Source organism: Elephas maximus, chromosome 17 (assembly GCF_024166365.1).
Source record: "Elephas maximus indicus isolate mEleMax1 chromosome 17, mEleMax1 primary haplotype, whole genome shotgun sequence".
NCBI classification, from domain to species: domain Eukaryota; kingdom Metazoa; phylum Chordata; class Mammalia; order Proboscidea; family Elephantidae; genus Elephas; species Elephas maximus.
This window is the reverse complement of record NC_064835.1, coordinates 59,643,857-59,664,507: the sequence shown is the minus strand read 5'-3', so window position 1 is coordinate 59,664,507 and position 20,651 is coordinate 59,643,857.

Sequence of the window (20,651 nt, the reverse complement as noted above, 5' to 3'; positions counted from 1 at the left end):
TAATATATAAAATAAATATTATATATATAACATCATACCATATATTATACAATAAAATATTCATTAAGACGTTATACGTTATACATATACATTACATATGCATATTTTACACCAACAGATAGACAACTGTCATTGAGTCAACTCTGACTCCTGGTGACCTTATTTACAACAGAACAAAACATTGCTGAATCCTGAGTCATTCTCACAATTGCTGGCATGTTTAAGCCCATTGTGGTGGCTATCATGCCAATTCTTCTCACCAACGGTTTCCCTCATCCTCTCTAGCGCTCTATTTCACCAAACACAATGTCCTTGAAAATAGGTTGATCCCTGCTGGTGGTGTGTCCAAAGTAACTATGTCAAACAGTGTTCTGCTGTGATCTGTAAGGTTTTCATTAGCTAATTTTCAGAAGTAGTTTACCAGACCTTTCTATTCTTTCTTAGCCTGGAAGCTCCTCTGAAACCTGTCTACCACGGATGACCCTGATGGTATTTGAAATACTGATGATGTAGCTTCCAGCATCATTAAAAAAAAAAAAGAAAAAAATTTTTTTTTTTTTCTGTGCAAATTACCACAGTATGGCAAACAGACAGACAGGTGGTGGTTTATACAAATACATTCTATCCATCTAGCTATTGTTGTTGTGCACCATCAAGTCTAGTCTGACTTGTAGTGACCCTGTAGGCTAGAGTAGGACTGCCATACGTTATAACATATATATCAGTTGTTGTGGTTGTTCTGTGTCGTTGAGTTGGTTTCTACTAATAGTGACCCTATGTACAACAGAATGAAAAATTGCCCAGTCCTGTGCCATCCTCACAATTGTTATGCTTGAGCCCATCACTACAATCACTGTGTCAGTCCATCTCCTTGAGGATTTTCCTCTTTTTCTCTACTTTACCAAGAATGATGTCCTTCTCCAGGGACTGATCCCACCTGATAACACGTCCAAAATATGTGAGACAGAGTCTCCCCATCCTTGCTTCTAAGGATCATTCTCACTGTACTTCTTCCAAGACAGATTTGTTTGTTCTTCCGGAAATCTATGGTATATTCAAAATCCTTTGACAACACCATAACTCAAAGACGTCAATATTCTTCAGCCTTCCTTATTCATTGTCCAGCTTTTTCATGTATATGGAACAATTGAAAACACCACAGCTTGGGTCAGAAGCACCTTAGTTCTAAAAGTGACATCTTCACTTTTTAATACTTTGAAAAGGTCTTTTGCAGCAGATTTGCCCAATGCAATGCATCATTTGATTTCTTGACTGCTGCTTCCATAGATGTTGATTGTGGATCCAAGTAAAATGAAATCCTTGACAACTTCAGTATTTTCTTTATTTATCATGATGTTGCTTATTGGTCCAGTTGTGAGAATTTTTCGTTTTCTTTATGTTGAGGTGCAATCCATACTGAAGGCTGTAGTCTTTGGTCTTCATCAGTAAGTGCTTCAAGTCCTCCTCACTTTCACCAAGCAAGGTTGTGTCATAGTCATATCACAGATTGTTAATGAATCTTCTTCCAATTCTGATGCCCTGTTCTTCTTCATATAGTCCAGCTTCTCAGATTATTTGCTCAGCATATAGATTAAGAATGGTGAAAGGGCCCAAGCCTGACACACGCATTTCCTGACTTTAAACCATGCTGTATCCCCTCATTCTGCTTGAACAACTGCCTCTTGATCTATTACAGGTTCCTCATGAGCACAATTAAGTGCTCTGGAATTTCTGTTCTCTGCAATGTTATCCATAATTTATTATGATTCACACAGTCAAATGCTTTGCATAGTCAATACACAGGTAGACATCTTTCTTGTACTTTTTGCTTTTGGTCAAGATCCGTCTGTCATCAACAGCAATATTCCTCATTTCACATTTGAATTCTGCTTGAATTTCTGGCAGTTCCTTGTTTTTTGATGCACTGCTGCAATCTTTTTTGAATCACCTTCAGCAAAATTTTACTTATGTGTTATATTAATTATATTGTACAATAATTTCCACATTCTGTTGGATCACTTTTCTTTGAATGGGCACAATTATGAATCTCTTCCAGTCAGTTGACAAGGTAGCTGTCTTCCAAATTTCTTTGCATAGACAAGTAAGCACTTCCAGCACTGCATCTGTTTATTGAAACATCTTAACTGGTATCCATCAATTCCTGGAACCTTGTTTTTTTACCAGTGCCTTCGGCTCAGCTTGGACTTTTGCCTTCAATACCATTGGTTCTTGATCATATGCTACTCCCTGAAATGGTTGACTGTTGACTAATTCTTTTTGGTACAGTGACTGTGTATTTCTTCAATCTCCTTTTGATGCTTCTTGTGTTGTTTACTATTTTCCCTGTAGAATCCTTCAATATTGCAACTTGAGGCTTGAAATTTTTCTTCAGTTCTTTCAGCTTGAGAAATGCTGAGCATGTTCTTCCCTTTTGGTTTTCTAACTCGAGGTCTTCACACATGTCATTATAATACTTTGTCTTCTGGAGCTGCCTTTTGAAATCTCCTGTTCAGCTCTTTTACTTCATCATTTCTTCCATTTGCTTTAGCTACTATATGTTCAAGAGCAAGTTTCAGAGTCTCTTTTGACATCTATTTTGGTCTTTTCTTTCTTTCCTGTCTTTTTAATGACCTCTTGGTTTCTTCATGTATGATGCCCTTGATGTCATTCCACAACTCATCTGATCTTTGGTCATTAGTGTTCAATATATTCTTGAGATTGTCTTTAAATTCAGGTGGGATACTTGGAAGGCCATACTTTGGCTCTCTTCAACTTGTTCTAATTTCCTTCAGCTTCAGTTCGAACTTGCATATGAACAACTGATGGCCTGTTCTGAAGTCGGTCCCTGGCCTTGTTCTGGCTGATGATATTGAGTTTTTCCACCGCCTCTTTATACAAATTTGATGCCTGTGTATTTCACCTGGTGAGGGCCACATGTATAGTCACTGTTTATGTTGTTGAAAAAAGATATTTACAATGAAGAAATTGTGGGTCTTGCAAAATTATATCAGGTGATCTCTGCATCGTTTCTATCACCAAGGCCATATTTTCCAACTACTCTTCCTTCTTTGTCTCCAACTTTCACATTCTGATCACCAGTAATTAACTCTCTATATAGTATATTATGTGTATATATTATATATTTATATGTATATCCACCATGCACTTCTTGGAAACTCTATGGGGCAGCTCCACACTGTCCCATAGGGTCGCTATGAGTCAGAATCAACTCGATGGCACTGGGTATATATATATATATATATATATAGTCAAAATATGTGAAACAAATTACTATTTGTTGCTTACAGGTCACGTACATAGGCAAATATTAAGAAATATCTGTCTTTTTTTTTTTGGCATATCATGCTGTTGTTAAGGAAAAGATAATTTTAATGCCACTAACTAAATATGGTAATGGAATGTCATTATTTGACTGCTTGAGGTTTTAAGAATGAACTGATAATGAAATATTTTATACTTAGGTGGCACAGTAGTCAAGAGCTCAGCTCCTAACCAAAAGGTTGACGGCTTGAATCTATCAGCTGCTCCTTGGAAACCCTATGGTTGCTATGAGTTGGAATTGACTTGATGGTAGCAGGTTTTTTTTCATTGTTGTTGTTGTTGTTAACATTTATTGCTTGTTTACCAAGTACTAGGCATTGATATAGCAATGTTTTGATGCTGATCCTCATAATCACTCTATGAGGCATGTATATGTGGAAATCACAGTCCTATGACCTTCCACCCTTTGCCATTTCACCTCTCCACATATACACATTCCCTCCAAGTCTACCCATTGCTCCTTCCTGAACCATTTTTTTGTATTCCAACCTCACCATTTGCATAAGGCGTCCACACAACCTTGGAATCCATCTCCAAACTTCTTATTTTCTTAAGCACATTGAAGTCCCTCTACCACCTGTCTTTCCTGAGCAGAGCTGACCTCCTTTGGGTTAACTTAGACGTACCTCTATTTTAGTCCTTATTGTAGTGTTTTAGAATTATCTGTGTCATGGAGTCTACTCTTAGACTGTCTGATCTTGAGCGAAGAGACTTGATCTTTATCCCTGGACTTCCTGAATTGAGGATTATACTTAAGTTTATAATACATGTTTGTCAAATTGAACTAATTGCTTTCTTAAGAAGGTAGGATGAGAAAAAGCTGTGCAAAGTAGGAAGAGAAGATATTCCTTTGGGGACATAGGTGGCAACCTTTAATAACACAGAATAACTCAGACTGGACTCTCAGAACATACTCACTTTCTGCTTAGATCTGAACGGGGGAATTGTTGGAAGGTAGGACAAACTGGAAGGGAATCAAGAAGGCTCATGTGAAATTATTCATTCAGCAGTTGATTGAGGGAACACAAAGATTTGGGGAATATTGTTCGGTGACTTTGCATTAACGAGACTATGAGAAAAGAAATAGAAGAAGATCGTGTTGAGCTCTAATAAGATGAACACAAAGTTGATGCATTATTTTTTACAAGATATTATCATTTGCCTCGTCTGTACTTTTTGAGTAAATAGATATGGAGGAAACCCACCAATAAGCTGGAAAATCAGGGTAAGATGCCTTATATGACAGGAACAGAGTTGATCAGAATGAAATAGATGATTAAAAACTACTAGTGATAGAAGCTAGTCAATAAATGGTCATTAACTACTTGTTTAGTGCTATCGCCAAAAATGCATGATCCATGTTATTGCCTTGTTAGGAAGATAAGGTTTATCTGCATGAAGGAACTAGGAAATAGCTCCGAATTTTATGTTGGCAACTCTGTGTGTTGTAGCAATCCAGAAAGAAGGAAAGCTCTTGCCAAGTGTCAGACACTGTCTTTGGAACTTCTGTGAGTTATGTGTTTGCTCCTGTCAATAACTGACAAGTGTAGGCTGTTTCTTGTTGATGGCTGAAGACCCTGAGCCTCCAGGAGGGTAACAGTCACTGGTAAGGCCAAGTCATATAAATAGCCAATTATAAAATGTCTCTCACTTGCTTAAAATATCAGTTGGCATTTCATTTCTTACCAGGTCAAGTTTGAACTGCTTAGCCAGGTAACCACGCTTTGCTGCCAGATATAATGGAAGCCAGGAGATGCATCTGGTACTATCCCTGGACCTATCAGTAACTCGCCTCTTCTTCCTTTTTTTAATTAATTTATTTTTGATGTTGACTTTTTGATAAGTGCAGGCCAGTTGCCTTGTAGAATGTGCAGTGTACAGGGCTTGTCTGATTTCTTTTTCTCTGTGAGGTTTAAATTCCACTGGAAGTTACAGAAGCTTGGTTAAATTCACTTAGATATTTAGGTCAAAACTATCTCATCAGTAATACACGCTTCATGCTGCACTGCACCACAACAAACAAAAGAACAGAGTAAAAAACCAAATCCATTGCTGTAAGTCAATTCTGACTCACAACAACCCTATAGGGCAAGTAGAATTGCCTGTAGGGTTTCCAAGGCTGTAAATCTTTATGGAAGCATACTGCCACATCCTTCTCCCACAAAGAGGCTAACAGCCAAGCACTTAACCACTGTACCACCAGGGCTGCAAATGCCTGTAAAGACACAGAAAATGCTATAGGAAATAGAGTATTTCCAGCTCAAAAAGTCACCAGGCCAGTGCCCTCTCCCTTTCAATTTCTGCTGGTCACCTACTAGCATAATTAAAAATGGTTGCCCTCGAGTCAATTCTGACTCATAGCAACCCTGTAGGACAGAATAGAACTGCCCCATAGGGTTTCCAAGGAGAGCCTGGTGGATTTGAACTGCCGACCTTTTGGTTAGCAGCATAGCTCTTAACTACTACGCCACCAGGGTTTCCACTAGCATAGTTGGGAAGACAGAAAAGAAAACAAATACAAATAGCCAAAAGACCACTGAAGCCAACAGCCAAACTAAATATAGAATCTGAGAGGAATTTTTATTACCTGCATAATAAATTGAACTGAATTAAGAACAATCTACCCAGCTATATAAGGCAAGACTTAATTATTTGTGACAGGAACCAGACTTAGAGTAACATACGAAAAAGAAAGGATTGGCCTACATGAGCAGCAATTCAAGTGGTGGATTTCTATTTAGGCATACTATATCAAGGGGCTCCAGTAACATTAGGAATTTCTCTATTTTCTGGCTTCCTTTATATTTCCTTGGATATATTTGTAAGCATACACTCTCCATATAGCAATATGTATGGTATCTGCCTAAGATTCGTGTTTTTCCACCTTTGCACTATCAGGAAAATGAACTTCTGTCTCCAACATATTCAAAGATACATAGGACTCTGGTCAACCGGTCTCAGTCACCTGACTACTTTTGAATCAATTTCTTTCCTAGTGTGTGTTATGGTTGGTCCGACTGAGGTACATGTCAATCCCTGAGGCTAGGATAGAGAAAGTCACTATGATTGGCAGTTACACCAAGAATAACATAAAAAAAGGGGAGGGACTCAGGTCTTCAAAAGTAAACAGAGCTCCTGGATGGACACCGACAACAAATATCCACTATACTAAGCTTCACCTAGAATCAAATCCTGCTTAGGTCCAAAGCTGTTGATTTCTGTGATGGGAGTAATTCCCCTACTTTGCTATCTCACCATTATTACCTGAGAGAGCATCGACCAGAAAATAATTCCAAAGGATAGAGGGATAAAGAGATTAAGGCAATTTCATTCCTGCTTCAGATGACTTTGGGGTACTTAACTAGAGAACACACAGAGGAGATCCTTGTTTTAGGGGCAAGATAATTAATGCAGAAATAAATAGCAGAACAGCTCTTAAGGAAGACAGCCACTATGCTTCCCTAACTCAGAAGGAAATCTTTCTTTATCCCAATTTTAAATGCAGGCAGTGAATACAGCCTGAAAAACAAATACAGGGGCCTCTGGATACCTCTAAGCTCCCTTGCATTGTAGCTTTGCAGTTTTGACTTTCTTGGAGTTTTCTAGATAAGGTGGCCATATGATTTATTTTCTAAATTGAGGCACTTTTGAGAGTCAAAGGAGGCTCAATTGATAATTACAGTGAAACAATTGTAAACTAAGACTGTCCCAAGCAAACTAGGAAGTGTGTACTCTGTTTTCAACTCAAGTTAAGGCTCCCAAGGGATTAAGAGCCAGCATATAACTTGTGCTCCCTTTCCCAGGTGAGTTGATTGAATTCAGTTTTTTGTTTTGTTTTTCCTGCACAGGCTATTCAAGAAGAAGCCTCGTCACTGGTGGCCTGTGCTCAAAGCGGTACTGTCTTCCTTTTTCTAGCCCTGGATCACAAAGGCTTGGACGCAGTTAGGGCTGTCCTCCTGGGAGCTGCAGTGGTGGGCATGCTGGGAGCTGGTCCTCTCTACTACTGCCTGGCCACACTCAGTCCCCTTTAGCTCCGTCATTCATTTCAAGAGAGACTAGGGAGTAGAATCAGGTCTCAATTTTCTTCCGAATTTTTCTGGATGTATCATAGGAGTAGCTCAATTAGCTAGCTCTGGCTTCACACTTAAGGTTCTATTTTGACTTCTCAGACAAGGGTTGAAAATTTCTGTCTTGCACAGAGATGAAAACAATCCCTGATTTTGTCACCAGAGGGGGAAGGAACTCCCACCCCTTCTGGATTATATTTAGGAGCCCTTGTGGTTAAGTGTTCTGCTGCTAACCAAAAGGTCAGCAGTTCGAATCCACCAGCTGCTCCTTGGAAACCCTGTGGGGCAGTTCTACTCTGTCCTATAGGGTTACTATGAGTTAAAATCTACTCAATGGCAATGGGTTATGATCTATGCTTTGTGTTGAGTCCTGGGGATTCAACAAAGGACAAGATGGACATAATTTCTTACTTCTTTAGCTTACAGTTGAAGCCCTGGTGGTACAGTGGTTAAGAGCTATGACTGTTAATGAAAAAGTCAGCAGTTCAAATCCATCAGCCTCTCCTTGGAAACCCTAATGGGGTAGTTAGTTCTACTCTGTCCTATAGGGTCGCTATGAGTCGGAATCGACTCAATGGCAGTGGGTTTTTTTTTTTTTTTAGCTTACAGTTAATTAGGTGTTAAGCAACAGGAGGGAGTAAATACATGTCTATCTCCTCAAACCCAACATATCATGGTTGCAAAACTCTGTCTTAACATCTACTTTTATATATTCTGCCTCACTCAAGTTTTCTCCCTGTTGCTCCTTTGAGCCATGTGGCAGGTCAAATTCAGCTTCTGAATTTTAGGGGTATTCAGGCCAAATACACCTAAGAAAATGATGTTTCTTCATCCCTGGAACTAGCGAGAATGGAATCTGGATGAAGTAAGCCTTTCCTTGCATTTTGGTACCCTATTTGTTCATTCTGTCTCCTGGTGCTTTGCCAGGCCATGTGTGTGTGTTCAGACAGACACAGAGACACATAGTTTCTTTATTAAGAAACAGGACAATTAAAAAAATGAAAATAAGTAGGACAGTTAAAGTCATTAATAACTGTAGAATTTCCCAAGTCCCAGAAGGAAAGCTCCTAAGGGCTGATGCCTTTCAAGAAGGAAGCCCTGGTGCTTTCCAGTAGTTCCCCATCTCACTTCGCTTGCCCTTGGGTTTACTTCTATCACAAACATATTTTTCTTCAAAATCCCAACCAACACCTCTTGGGGAATCCCTTCGGGCAGTCTCACTCTCTAGACCAATTCCCTTTTCCCAGCATGTATCTCCTGAGGTTGGAGTCATTTATTCTGAGGTGGTACCCTGGGTTTCTTTGCTGATTTTTATTGTTTTTTGTTTAGGTATACAAGTGTTTTAGTTGAGAATTTTCATCTGAGAAGTGTTTATACCACAATTTTTTCATATGGGGTGTTTTGTTATCAATATTTTCTAGATATTTTAAATTTTGACTGTAGTAGAGCTTTTATCGGAAACCCTTGGTGGTGTAGTGGTTAAGAACTATCGCTGCTAATCAAAAGGTTGGCAGTTCAAATCCACTAGGTTCATTGGAAACAATATGGGGCAGTTCTACTCTGTCCTATAGGGAGGCTATAAGTCAGAATCAACAGGACTGCAATGGGTTTGGGTTTAGAACTTTTATCACCACCTCTCCGTCAGTTTATCATACTGTGGTGGCTTGAGCATTGCTACGATGCTGGAAGTTATGCCGCTAGTATTTCATATATCAGCAGAATCACTCATGGTGGACAGGTTTCAGAAGAGCTTCCAGATTAAGACAGAGCAGGAAAAAAGGGCTGGTCATTTACTTCCAAAAATTAGCCAAGAAAACCCTGTAGATTACAATGTTAATTGTCCAGTGAGTCTCCTAGGTTGGAAGGCGAAGGCACTCAAAGTATACAGTGGCTGAAACAAGGGACTTGAGTATACTAGTGGTTGTGAAGATGGTACAGTACCGTGCAACATAACATTCTGTTGTACATGGGGGCATGAGTCAGAGCTGACTCAAGGTCAACTAACAACACCAACCATAGAGTTTTTTTATTTTTGGAATTTTCAGGCTTTTTTGTTTCTTTTTATCACTTTTCTCAGGTTATAATTAGAGAATATGGTCTATACTACCTTTACTTTTGGTAATATATTGCATTTTATTTGTGGACCTATAAATGTTCATTTTTATAAAAGTTCCATGAATACTTGCAAAAAATATGTATTCTCTGTTTTCAATGACAGAGTTTGATGCTTCTATTATATATGATACATATTAACATTTATAAGCATATTATTCACATGGCCAACATCTTTAATAATTTTTGGCTACTTGACCAGTTACAGGCTGCCAAGAATGAGTTTAAGTGTAATACACTGATTTGAAGCACTAAACATATTTTTCCGTTGTACTACAACTTCTAATTTTATAGAGAAGATGTTGAGACCAGATTTATCTTTTTTTAAAGATGAATAATATTATTTTATATTTGTATACCCTTATATATTTTGCTTAGATGCTTGTAAAATTCTCTCTTTATCAGCCAAATGAAAAAGTTTCACCAGGAGATATCGCATTAGCAATTTTTTTTTCATTAAATATTTTTGGTCTGTCGCTTTAATATGCAGATTCAAGTATAGTATAATGAGTTTGATATACCTGAAATCTTTCCAAGTGTATTTCCATTGAAGCATTGGGTTTCAGTCTTTCAGGGGAGTGGAGTATACCTACTCACAAAAACGGTTCTGGCTCAGCTCTATCAAATTGGATACGTGTGTCTACAAGAAGATAGTAGTCTTAAAATCTAATCACCACCAAGATTTTGTAAGTGCTTTTTGTTCCCAATGGAGCCCTGGTGGCATAGTGGTTAAGAGCTTGGCTGCTACCCAAAAGATTGGCAGTACAAATCCACCAGCCACTCTTGGAAACCGTATGGGGCAGTTCTACTCTGTCCTTTAGGGTCACCATGAGTCGGAATTGACCTGATCGCATCAGATTTGATTTTTCTTTTGTTTTCTTAGTTTCCAATAAGTTAGAAGATAGAATTTTAATTTGAGTAAAGGAAGAGGGGGAGTAGGTAACCCTGCTTTTTTAGGACTGGTAGTGGTGCAAACAGCTAATGCACTCAAAAGATTGGAGGTTCAAGTTCACCCAGAGGTGTTTTAGAAGAAAGGCCTGGAGATCTACTTCCCAAAAATCAGCCATTGAAAACCCTATGAAGCACAGTTCTGCTCTGACACACATGGGATTGCCATGAGCCAGAGTCATGATGATGGGCAAATGGTAAACAGTATAAATAAAAAGACTTGGAGAGACAGGGATGAAACCAAATCACTTCTCTCCATATTGTGGTGGGTCAGATAGGCTGAGGGACACCTTACTTCACAAGGCAGCTACTCAGGCTGACCTGGTTCAAACCCAGTGGAAGTCTAAGGAAACTCTTTGGAGAGTGTGGTCACGCTGAGGAAGGGCTGAAGCTTAGCTTAATTACTGGGCCTCAGTGGTCAAACTGGTATGGCCCTTCTTTCTTATTTTCCCACTAGGTTCCAATATTGCAGACAGAATATCAGAAGCCAGGCTGATCTTTGTTCTATTGGAAATAACTCCCCCCCAACCCCTGAAAGCTTGCTTATAAGATTCCTTCTTTAACAGCAAAATTCAAAACTTTATTAAGATATATCTAAATATTTTTATTCTTTCTTCATAAAATATTTTTAGTACAAGGAGACCCTCTCTAATTTAGGACCTGAATGGTGGCTTATTTTCTTCCATTAGAGACTCTTCATTGAGGTCTATAAATAAGATTTTGCGCGGAGGAGGGGGGAAGTCCATGAATTTAGAAATTTTATGCAAAATTTTAAGTGCTTGTGGTCTTTCTTGGGTTTATGCTTTTCATTAGACTCTAAAATGGGTATTTCATCCTACTCTTCTGCATTATAGAAGAAGTTCTAGCATCTTGCAAAAAGCAGAAATGTATTTCAGTACTGTTTCTAGGACTGTTTACAATGTTAAGGTAATGTTTTTATTTAAAACATTTTATGGCGTAACCATCTTATTTCTATTTATTTATTTCTGTCTACGTTACACCTGGAGCCCTGGTGGCACAGTGGTTAAGAGCTCAGGCTCTTAACCAAAAGGTCAGCAGTTCAAATCCACCAGCTGCTCTTTGGAAACCCTATGGAACAGTTCTAGCCTGTGCTATAGGGTCGCTATGAGTCAGAATCGACTTGATGGCAATGAGGGCATTACACCAAGCTCCCTTTTATCTCAGTTTGGTGTCATATCTATTATCTCTTATTTTCTACTTTAAATTTTTTTAAGGACAAGAGAAAAAGCAAAACCAAGCCCTGTTTAAAATTTTCCTTTGTTTTCTGTAGGAAATGTCTCCCCACTTCCCTCCAGAACTGTTCTTTATTCTATATACATAACTCCTTAATTTTTTCAGAGCCATAATTTTGATTTTTATCTGCTTCTCATCTCTCTTGGTCTAATTTTTACTCAATATAATGGGTGATGGGTATTTTCCTGGAATCTTTTCATTATCCACCTAGTTACAGCTAGATTTCTTCTCTTCAGTTTTAAGCAGTTTACATTAGATTTACTGTTAGATTTACAGCCAACTGTCTTTCAGTTTGTGTTACTCCAGTGGCTTGCACGTTGCCGTAATGCTAGAAGCTATGCCGTCAGTATTTCAAATACCAGCAGGGTCACTCATGGTAGACAGGTTTCTGCAGAGATTCAGATGAAGGCAAACTAGGAAGAAAGTCTGGCAGTCTATTTCTGAAAATTAGCCAGTAAAAACCCTGTGGATCACAACTGAATATTGTCTGATACAGTGCTAGAAGATGAACCTGCTAGGTTGGAAGGCACTCCAAATGCATAGTGGCCACAACAATGAACTTGAGCATACCGGCAATGGTGAAGATGACACAGGACTGGGCTATCTTTTGTTCTGTTGTGTATGGAGTCGCCATGAGTAAGAGCCAACTCACTGACAACTAGCAACAGCAGCAATTAATATTAGATGTAATTTCCATTATTCATTTGGAGGTGTTGGTAGAATCTATGGCTACAGGCAGTCACAATATGAGTATTTAATGTTTTTGTAACTTCTTTATTTTGATTTCTCCCCTATGGTAGGCAGAATAAAGGCTCCTCAGATATGTGCATGTGCTAATCCCTGATACCTGTGAATATGTTAGGTTACATGGCAGAAGGGGGAATTAAGGTTGCAGTGGAATTAAAGTTGCTTATCAGTTGACTTTAAAATACGGAGATTATCCTGAACTTTCCAGATGAACCCAGTGTTATTACAATGGAAAAGGGGGCAGAAGAGTGATGGTATATGAGAAGGATTCACTCTGTTATTGCTGTCTGTGAAGGTGAAGGAAGGGGATCATGAGCTAAGGAAGGCAGGCAGCCTCTAGAAGATGGGAAAGACAAGGAAATGGATTCTTCCCTAGAGCCTGCACAAGGGAATGAAGATCTGGGGGCTTTAGACATTTCCACTCAAGTAACCATTTTACTTAGAAGCTCCTTTCTGAGTTTTAAGGACCCATGCTGGTGTAGTAGTTAAGGGTTCAGCTGCTAACCGAATGTTCAGTGGTTTACATCTGCCATTGGCTCTGCAGGATAAAGATGTGGCAGTCTGCTTCTATAAAGACTTACAGCTTTGGAAACCCTATGGGGTAGTTCTGCTTTATCCTACAGGGTTCCTTTGAGTTGAAATCAATGGCAATGGGTACCAGGTTCTGAGTTTTATCATAGAATATATATTTTTTCTTTTAATTAGCAGTGATAGTTTTATGTAGATGACCCCTTTATAAGGAATAAATGACAGTTCTGCTTTTCACTTAGTAAAAAGCAAAAAAACAAAAAAAACAGTTACCACTGAATCAACTCCAATTCATGGTGACCCTGTGGCACCTCTGGGTGGACTCAAATCTCCCAGCCGAGTCTGTTAATTGTTTACATCACTCAGGGACTCTTCTGCTTCTCACAAGAATCATATAAATGAAAATCAGCGTGCCCACATGAATAAATTCTGGGACGATGTGGAATTTAACTACATTGTCCAGGCACAGTTTCTGCAGGGTGAGGACATGACTGTCTGTGCTCACTCTATAATCAGGAAAAGGATTATCTCCAGATCTTCTTTCAGGAGAGCCAAGAGACCTCTGTATGGTAAATTCTTTAAGTTTCTATATTTTGAATGACATATTTGTCCTAAAGACTAGATATTGTTAGGGATTTTCTACCTATGACACTTCTCTGCTGTGATAACTCAATCAACTTTCTATATGACTGAGACCTTAGGGCATTACTGATGAAACCAGCCACACAACTGCTGTCTAGTTAGCTCTGACTCATGGCCTCCCCACGTATGGCAGAGTAGAACTGAGCTCTGTAAGGTTTTCAATGGCTGATTTTTCACAAGTGGATCACCAACCTTTTCTTCCAAGGCACCTCTGGCTGGACTTAAACCTCCAACCTTTCAGTTAGCAGCCAAGCACATTAAACATTCACACCACCCAGGACTCCAAACAACACTAAGAAAGTAAGTGTTCATCCTAAAACCACTTCTTGGGAATGCTCCTGTAGTGTAACAAGGCAAATGAGAACAGGCCGTGGAGTAAGGCCGCTCTTGATGCTCTCCTGGCTTGTTAGCTTTGCAAAATTGCTACATTCATTAACTTGTTTGGACTGTAGATTTATCTGTAAAATGGGAAAATGGCAATACCACAGGCTAGAATAATTGTAAGAATTAAAAGAGATAACGCGTTTAAAAATATTAAGCACCAACCACAAAAAGACAAACAACCCAATCAAGAAGTGGGCAAAGGATATGAACACACACTTCACTAAAGAAGATATTCAGGCAGCCAACAGATACATGAGAAAATGCTCTCGATCATTAGCCATTAGAGAAATGCAAATTAAAACTACGATGAGATTCCATCTCACACCAACAAGGCTGGCATTAATCCAAAAAACACAAAATAATAAATGTTGGAGAGGCTGCGGAGAGATTGGAACTCTTATACACTGCTGGTGGGAATGTAAAATGGTACACCCACTTTGGAAATCTATCTGGCGTTTTCTTAAAAAGTTAGAAATAGAACTACCATACAATCCAGAAATCCCACTCCTCGGAATATACCCTAGAGATACAAGAGCCTTCACACAAACAGATATATGCACACCCATGTTTATTGCAGCTCCGTTTACAATAGCAAAAAGCTGGAAGCAACCAAGGGGTCCATCGATGGATGAATGGGTAAATAAATTGTGGTGTATTCACACAATGGAATACTACGCATCAATAAAGAACGGTGAGGAATCTGTGAAACATTTCATAACATGGAGGAACCTGGAAGGCATTATGCTGAGTGAAATTAGTCAGAGGCAAAAGGACAAATATTGTATAAGACCACTTTTATAAGATCTTGAGAAATAGTAAAAACTGAGAAGAACACGTACTTTTGTGGTTACGAAGGGGGGAGGGAGGGAGGGAGGGAGAGGGTTTTTTACTGATTAATCAGTAGATAAGAACTGCTTTGGGTGAAGGGAAAGACAACACTCAATACATGGAAGGTCAGCTCAATTGGACTGGACCAAAAGCAAAGAAGTTTCCGGGATAAAATGAATGCTTCAAAGGTCAGCGGAGCAGGGGCGGGGGTCTGGGGAACATGGTTTGCGGGGACTTCTAAGTCAATTGGCAAAATAATTCTTTTATGAAAACATTCTGCATCCCACTTTGAAATGTGGCGTCTGGGGTCTTAAATGCTAACCAGCGGCCATCTAAGATGCATCAATTGGTCTCAACCCACCTGGAGCAAAGGAGAATGAAGAACACCAAGGTCACACGACAACTAAGAGCCCAAGAGACAGAAAGGGCCACATGAACCAGAGACCTACATCATCCTGAGACCAGAAGAACTAGTTGGTGCCCAGCCACAATCGATGACTGCCCTGACAGGGAGCACAACATAGAACTCCTGAGGGAACAGGAGATCAGTGGGATGCAGACCCCAAATTCTCATAAAAAGACCATACTTAATGGTCTGACTGAGACTAGAGGAATCCCGGTGGCCATCCTCCCCAGACCTTCTGTCGGCACAGGACAGGAACCATCCCCGAAGATAACTCATCAGACATGAAAGGGACTGGTCAGCGGGTGGGAGAGAGATGCTGATGAAGAGTGAGCTAATTATATCAGGTGGACACTTGAGAGTGTGTTGGCAACTCTTGTCTGGAGGGGGGATGGGAGAATAGAGAGAGAGGGAAGCTGGCAAAATTGTCACGAAAGGAGAGACTGAAAGGGCTGACTCAAGAGGGGAAGAGCAAGTGGGAGTACGGAGAAAGACGTATGTAAACTTATATGTGACAGACTGATTGGATTTGTAAACGTTCACTTGAAGCTTAATAAAAGTTAATAAAAAAATAAATAAATAAACCTGTCACAAGTAAATTAAAAAAAAAAAAAATATTGAGCACTACTCCAGGCACATATTTAGGACTTAGCTATGAGTCAAAATTGACTCAACAGCACACAATAACAAACGGCGGCTATAGTATTTTATCTAAAAGATGTGGTTAGTAAGTGTTTTACCACTCCTTCCTGCCATGTCTATACTTCTCAGATAAAACCTCTCCTATCTCTTATTTTGGGTTCATTATCATTCCTTTCTCCTACAAATACCTCATTTGCCAGGTTCACTTTTCTCTCTCTCTGTCTCTCTTTTTCTTTTCTCATACAAACATCATTTCTGTCAGTTTTGAGGAGGTTCCAAATAAACTCAAGAAAGCAAAGCATCAAACACATCAAGGTTCTCCCTCAGCCTGGACCAGTTCACCTACTATCAAAGGGTCCTTGATTTTCATCTGGTTTTCACTCTTTCTACAAAAACAGTAATTTGTAGTTAACTCTCTAGTCTGTCATTTCTTAATTAAAAAAGCCTCCATCTTAATCTCATTTGTGAAATTTTTTACTAATACATTTTTGCCAATGTGATTAGAACTAACAGTAATTTGAGATTTTCCATAGCCATTCATTTTGGAGAATGTATGTAATATTTATACATTTTTTAATGTAATATTTATACTTATTTTAATCTCTATTACATTATTTATTGTCATGATTAGAAACTGAAGTGTTCCATGTGATGAATTTTCCAAATACACAAAACTTTCCCTTTAAATTTCAATTGTTTGGTAATTTTGTGGGAAACATTTCCAAAGCTTAATTCACGTTACCCTGTCTTTGAGTATATTTTATAGGCTTCAATATTTTCTTCATGATTGCAGTTCTTTGTTATAAAATTTAAATATTTTAATGATGTAAGGCACTCATAAAGACCAGGTGGCATTTCATTCTGTTATACATACAGTTCCTATGAGTGGGAGCCGACTCAACATCAACTAACAATGACAAGGCCCTCATGATTATGGAAGAAGGGCAAGGCTCTTTATCCATACACTAAAACTTCATTTTTTTCATTACTTTTATTTCTGATTCATTTGAGGTCAGAGATATACAAGGGAAGGCTTGCTGAGAGCTTTTGAGATAGAAATTTTCTTCATCTTAAGAGAAAACTAAAGGACATTTGGAGTGACATTTGGAGTCAAACTTCTTTTCCTCCAGATGTCATGGTGGTAGGGAGTAGATCTGGAGCCGGGAACCTCAGTGAAGTAGGGGATGTTCTAAAGAATGCCAAAGAGATAGAACCAAAATGATAGCTGTATAGTTGTACAAATTTACATGTTGCCATGGTTATTATCTAAGCAGATCTGAATCAGGTTTTCTGCCACTTGACATCAAACTCTTTCTAACATTTCTTACAGGATAAAGTGAATGAACTTTATGATGCCTGTGTTAGCTGTTTAAAAAGTTCACTTGTTCTTGCTTTTATACATTATTTAGTTTTCAGAAATCTGACTGTACTGTAGGCACCATGTTTCCATAATATGTATGATATTTCTTCTCGCCAATTAATTTTTAGTCTGTCCAGATCTTCCTTGGAAATTCAAAGATATGCTTTCATGTCGATGCCGTTCAATAGTCAAACACAGTGTTTTACCTATGACTCATCAATAAGGTTATTTAGATGGTTATCTAAAAATAGGATTTTCAAATTACCTTTGATTTTTCCCTTTATTAATAATAATCCCCAAGGAAAGGTGAAAATAGGAATATATATTTATCTGATATTCTAATATGTCTAAAGTTGTTTCCTAAACCTCAACTTTTGTGAAGCTTACATGAGGACAAGATAAATAAATAAATTTATGTAGGTTTTTTTGGATATGAGAGTTAAGTGCTATGGTTGCTAACCAAAAGCAGACAGTTCAAATCCACCAGGCTTTCCTTGGAAATTCAATGGGGCAGCTCTACTCTGTCCTATAGGGTAGCTATGAGTCAGAATCTACTCGACAGCCACAGGTTTGTTTTTTGTTTTTTGGGTTTTTTTGGATGTAAGTGGGCAACAGAAGTACTGCTATGGGAAAATGAATATGGAGGGTTTCATCCTAACTTGTTGAATTCCAATTTTGAATATTGTCAGGCATCCAATAAAATGTTACTGTCTTCCACATTTACCTTAAATTCCATCTCAAGAACAGTGCAAGGCCATTGAGAAAAAGGAATTGATGCACGAAGCTATATAAAATAAGCATTAGATAAAAATTGGTTGTTATTTCTAACAGGCAGTCACTCTGGGTCATAATAATCCCAGTAACAATCTTTTCCCAACTACAAGTTCACTGATGTTTAAAATTTTATTTTAAGCACTTAAACTTATGGCTTTGATCCTTGTAAAAATATGCATATACATATTGGGAAAATTGATATATTATAAATATTATAGTGTAAGTAAAAATGTTTGAGGTATTTTACTGCTTTCAGTTGATAAGGGTGGAAGGAGAGATCCTGAAGCACTGGAGATTGCGAAGGAAAGAGTTAAAAAACAAAGATACCGGAGATCAAAGATAAAACCTATGTACTCTTCTATTTTTGAACAACAATAGTTATGGGTTTCTGGCAGCCTCTGTGTACAAATGAAAGGCTGTGAAATTCTGCCCAAGATTGGAAACATTGCCAATGGAGTGAGAAATTGGAAAAACCAGTTGGGGTTTTCTTCACACACACACACACACAAAGTTGGAACAATATTTGAGATGTTAGAAAGAACTCCTATATCTGATATTGCCGTTTATTTATGGGTTAAACATTTTGGTAGATTTTGGTTAAATCACTTCCAAGCACCTTAAAAGCTATTTAATTTAAAAATGGAGATCAGAAAGATAGATAGGCCACCGAGAGAAGGTCCAATTTACTCCTGGTTCCAGGGAGAAAGGCCTGAGGTTTCCAGCACCTGAGGATTGTTGATGCAGCCTGGGACCAGCCCTTACTCACAGTGATAACTTCCACAAATTTGCTATTATTTATAATCTGAAAGACACACTTACTGGCATTTGTTAAATTAAACACATAGAGGGCAGTTTAATGGCTCAAAGATATAAAAATTGTAAATTTTTGATACATATGATCAAATTGCCACTAGTATGCAGGAAGTGTATCATTTTCTCCCTCCCCGGTGGTGCTCCTGGTACTGTTTTGTGAGCACTTTCAGGGATTTCACTTGCTAAAGCATACATTTTATGAACATCTCTAAGACGATCAGTAGTCATTTTGAAAACAAGACAAAACATAACAACCAATTGACAAGAACTTAATTATTGTCCTGATTTTCACTGCTGCACGTTCCTGTTAAATCATAAAAAGCATCGGTGTTATTCTCTGCAGAAATTCGAGCCAACGTTGGGTCGCCCCTCGGGTATAGTTGTGCCTGGGATAATAGAGTAACGGGCTTGCTTCACTGAGCACATCACATTGGAACTGAATGTGCGTAGCTCAGCAGCACACAGCATTAGGTGTTATTATTAATAATTTTGTCACTTTTACTGCCTAAACATTTTTTGACGCTCTCCCTCCATCTTCCCAGTAGCACGCATTTAAGCTACCACTTTCTCTTGCCTATATCACTGCACTGGGTCTTATAATTCATTCTGAATACACTTTTGCCCTCTCGAATAGGTTTGCAATCCTGAAGCTAAGGAAAAAAAGGAAAAAATTGCCATTGACTCGATTCTGACTCCTAGTGACCCTATAGGACGAACTAGAACTGCCCCATAGGGTTTCCAAGGCTGTAAATCTTTACGGAAGCAGACTGCCACATATTTCTCCCATGGAGCTACCTTTCAATTAGCAGCCGAGGACTTTAACCATTGCACCACCAGGGCTCCTTTCCTGAAGCTAAAGTGATATTTTAAAAATGTAAGTCTGATTGCGTCATCCATCTGCTTAATTAAAGCACTTTAATGATATCTCGCTGCCCTTAAAAGAAAGAAAATGATCTTTAATGTTGCCTGTAAGGTTGTGAGTGACCTGATGCTGGTGATCTCTTCAGCTTCCTCTGTCTTCATGTTCATCCTTGCATTCTTCATTTCAGTTACATAGAACTTTCCCAAACCTACCCTATTTCCTTCAGTCTCAGGACCTTGGCACACCAATTTCCTTTTCTTGCTATGCCTTTCCTTCCTTCCCTCTCTGTCTCACGTTCTTCGCTTATCAGTCTAAATGCCATTTAAACCTTTCCTTGATCCCCAGACTCTAGGATGCTCTGCTTGTGTTCCTTCAGAACATTTTTTCCTATAACACCTACCACAGTTTCTAAATATATATTTATGTATTTATATATTTGATTATTGCCTCTCTCTGCTATGAGATTGTAAGCTCCATGAGAAGACAGAACATTTCTGTTTGTCCATCATTGTATCTCTGGAGCCCAGAAATGCCTATAACATAATAGTAAGCCAAAAAAAAAAAAAAAAAAGAAGCCCAAACCCATTGCCGTGGAGTTGATTCAAACTCATAGCAACCCTAAAGGACAGAGTAGAACTGCCCCATAAGGCTTCCAAGGATCGACTGGTGGATTCAAACTGTTGAGCTTTTGGTTAGCAGCCAGTCTCTTAACCACTGCCCCATCAGGACTCCTATGAGTTGGCGTTTACTCAAAGGCAATGATTTTTAACATAATAGTAGGTGCTTAGTAAATATATGTAAAATGATTGAATCGAAGACTTCAAAAGATCTGCTTCTGAAGGAAGGGGTCAACTACAGTAATATTTAGCTGAAAGCTTTGAGGCCAACTGTGGAGGGAGCAGTCCAAGTGAGCCTGCTGCCTTTTCTGTGACCCACACATGAAGC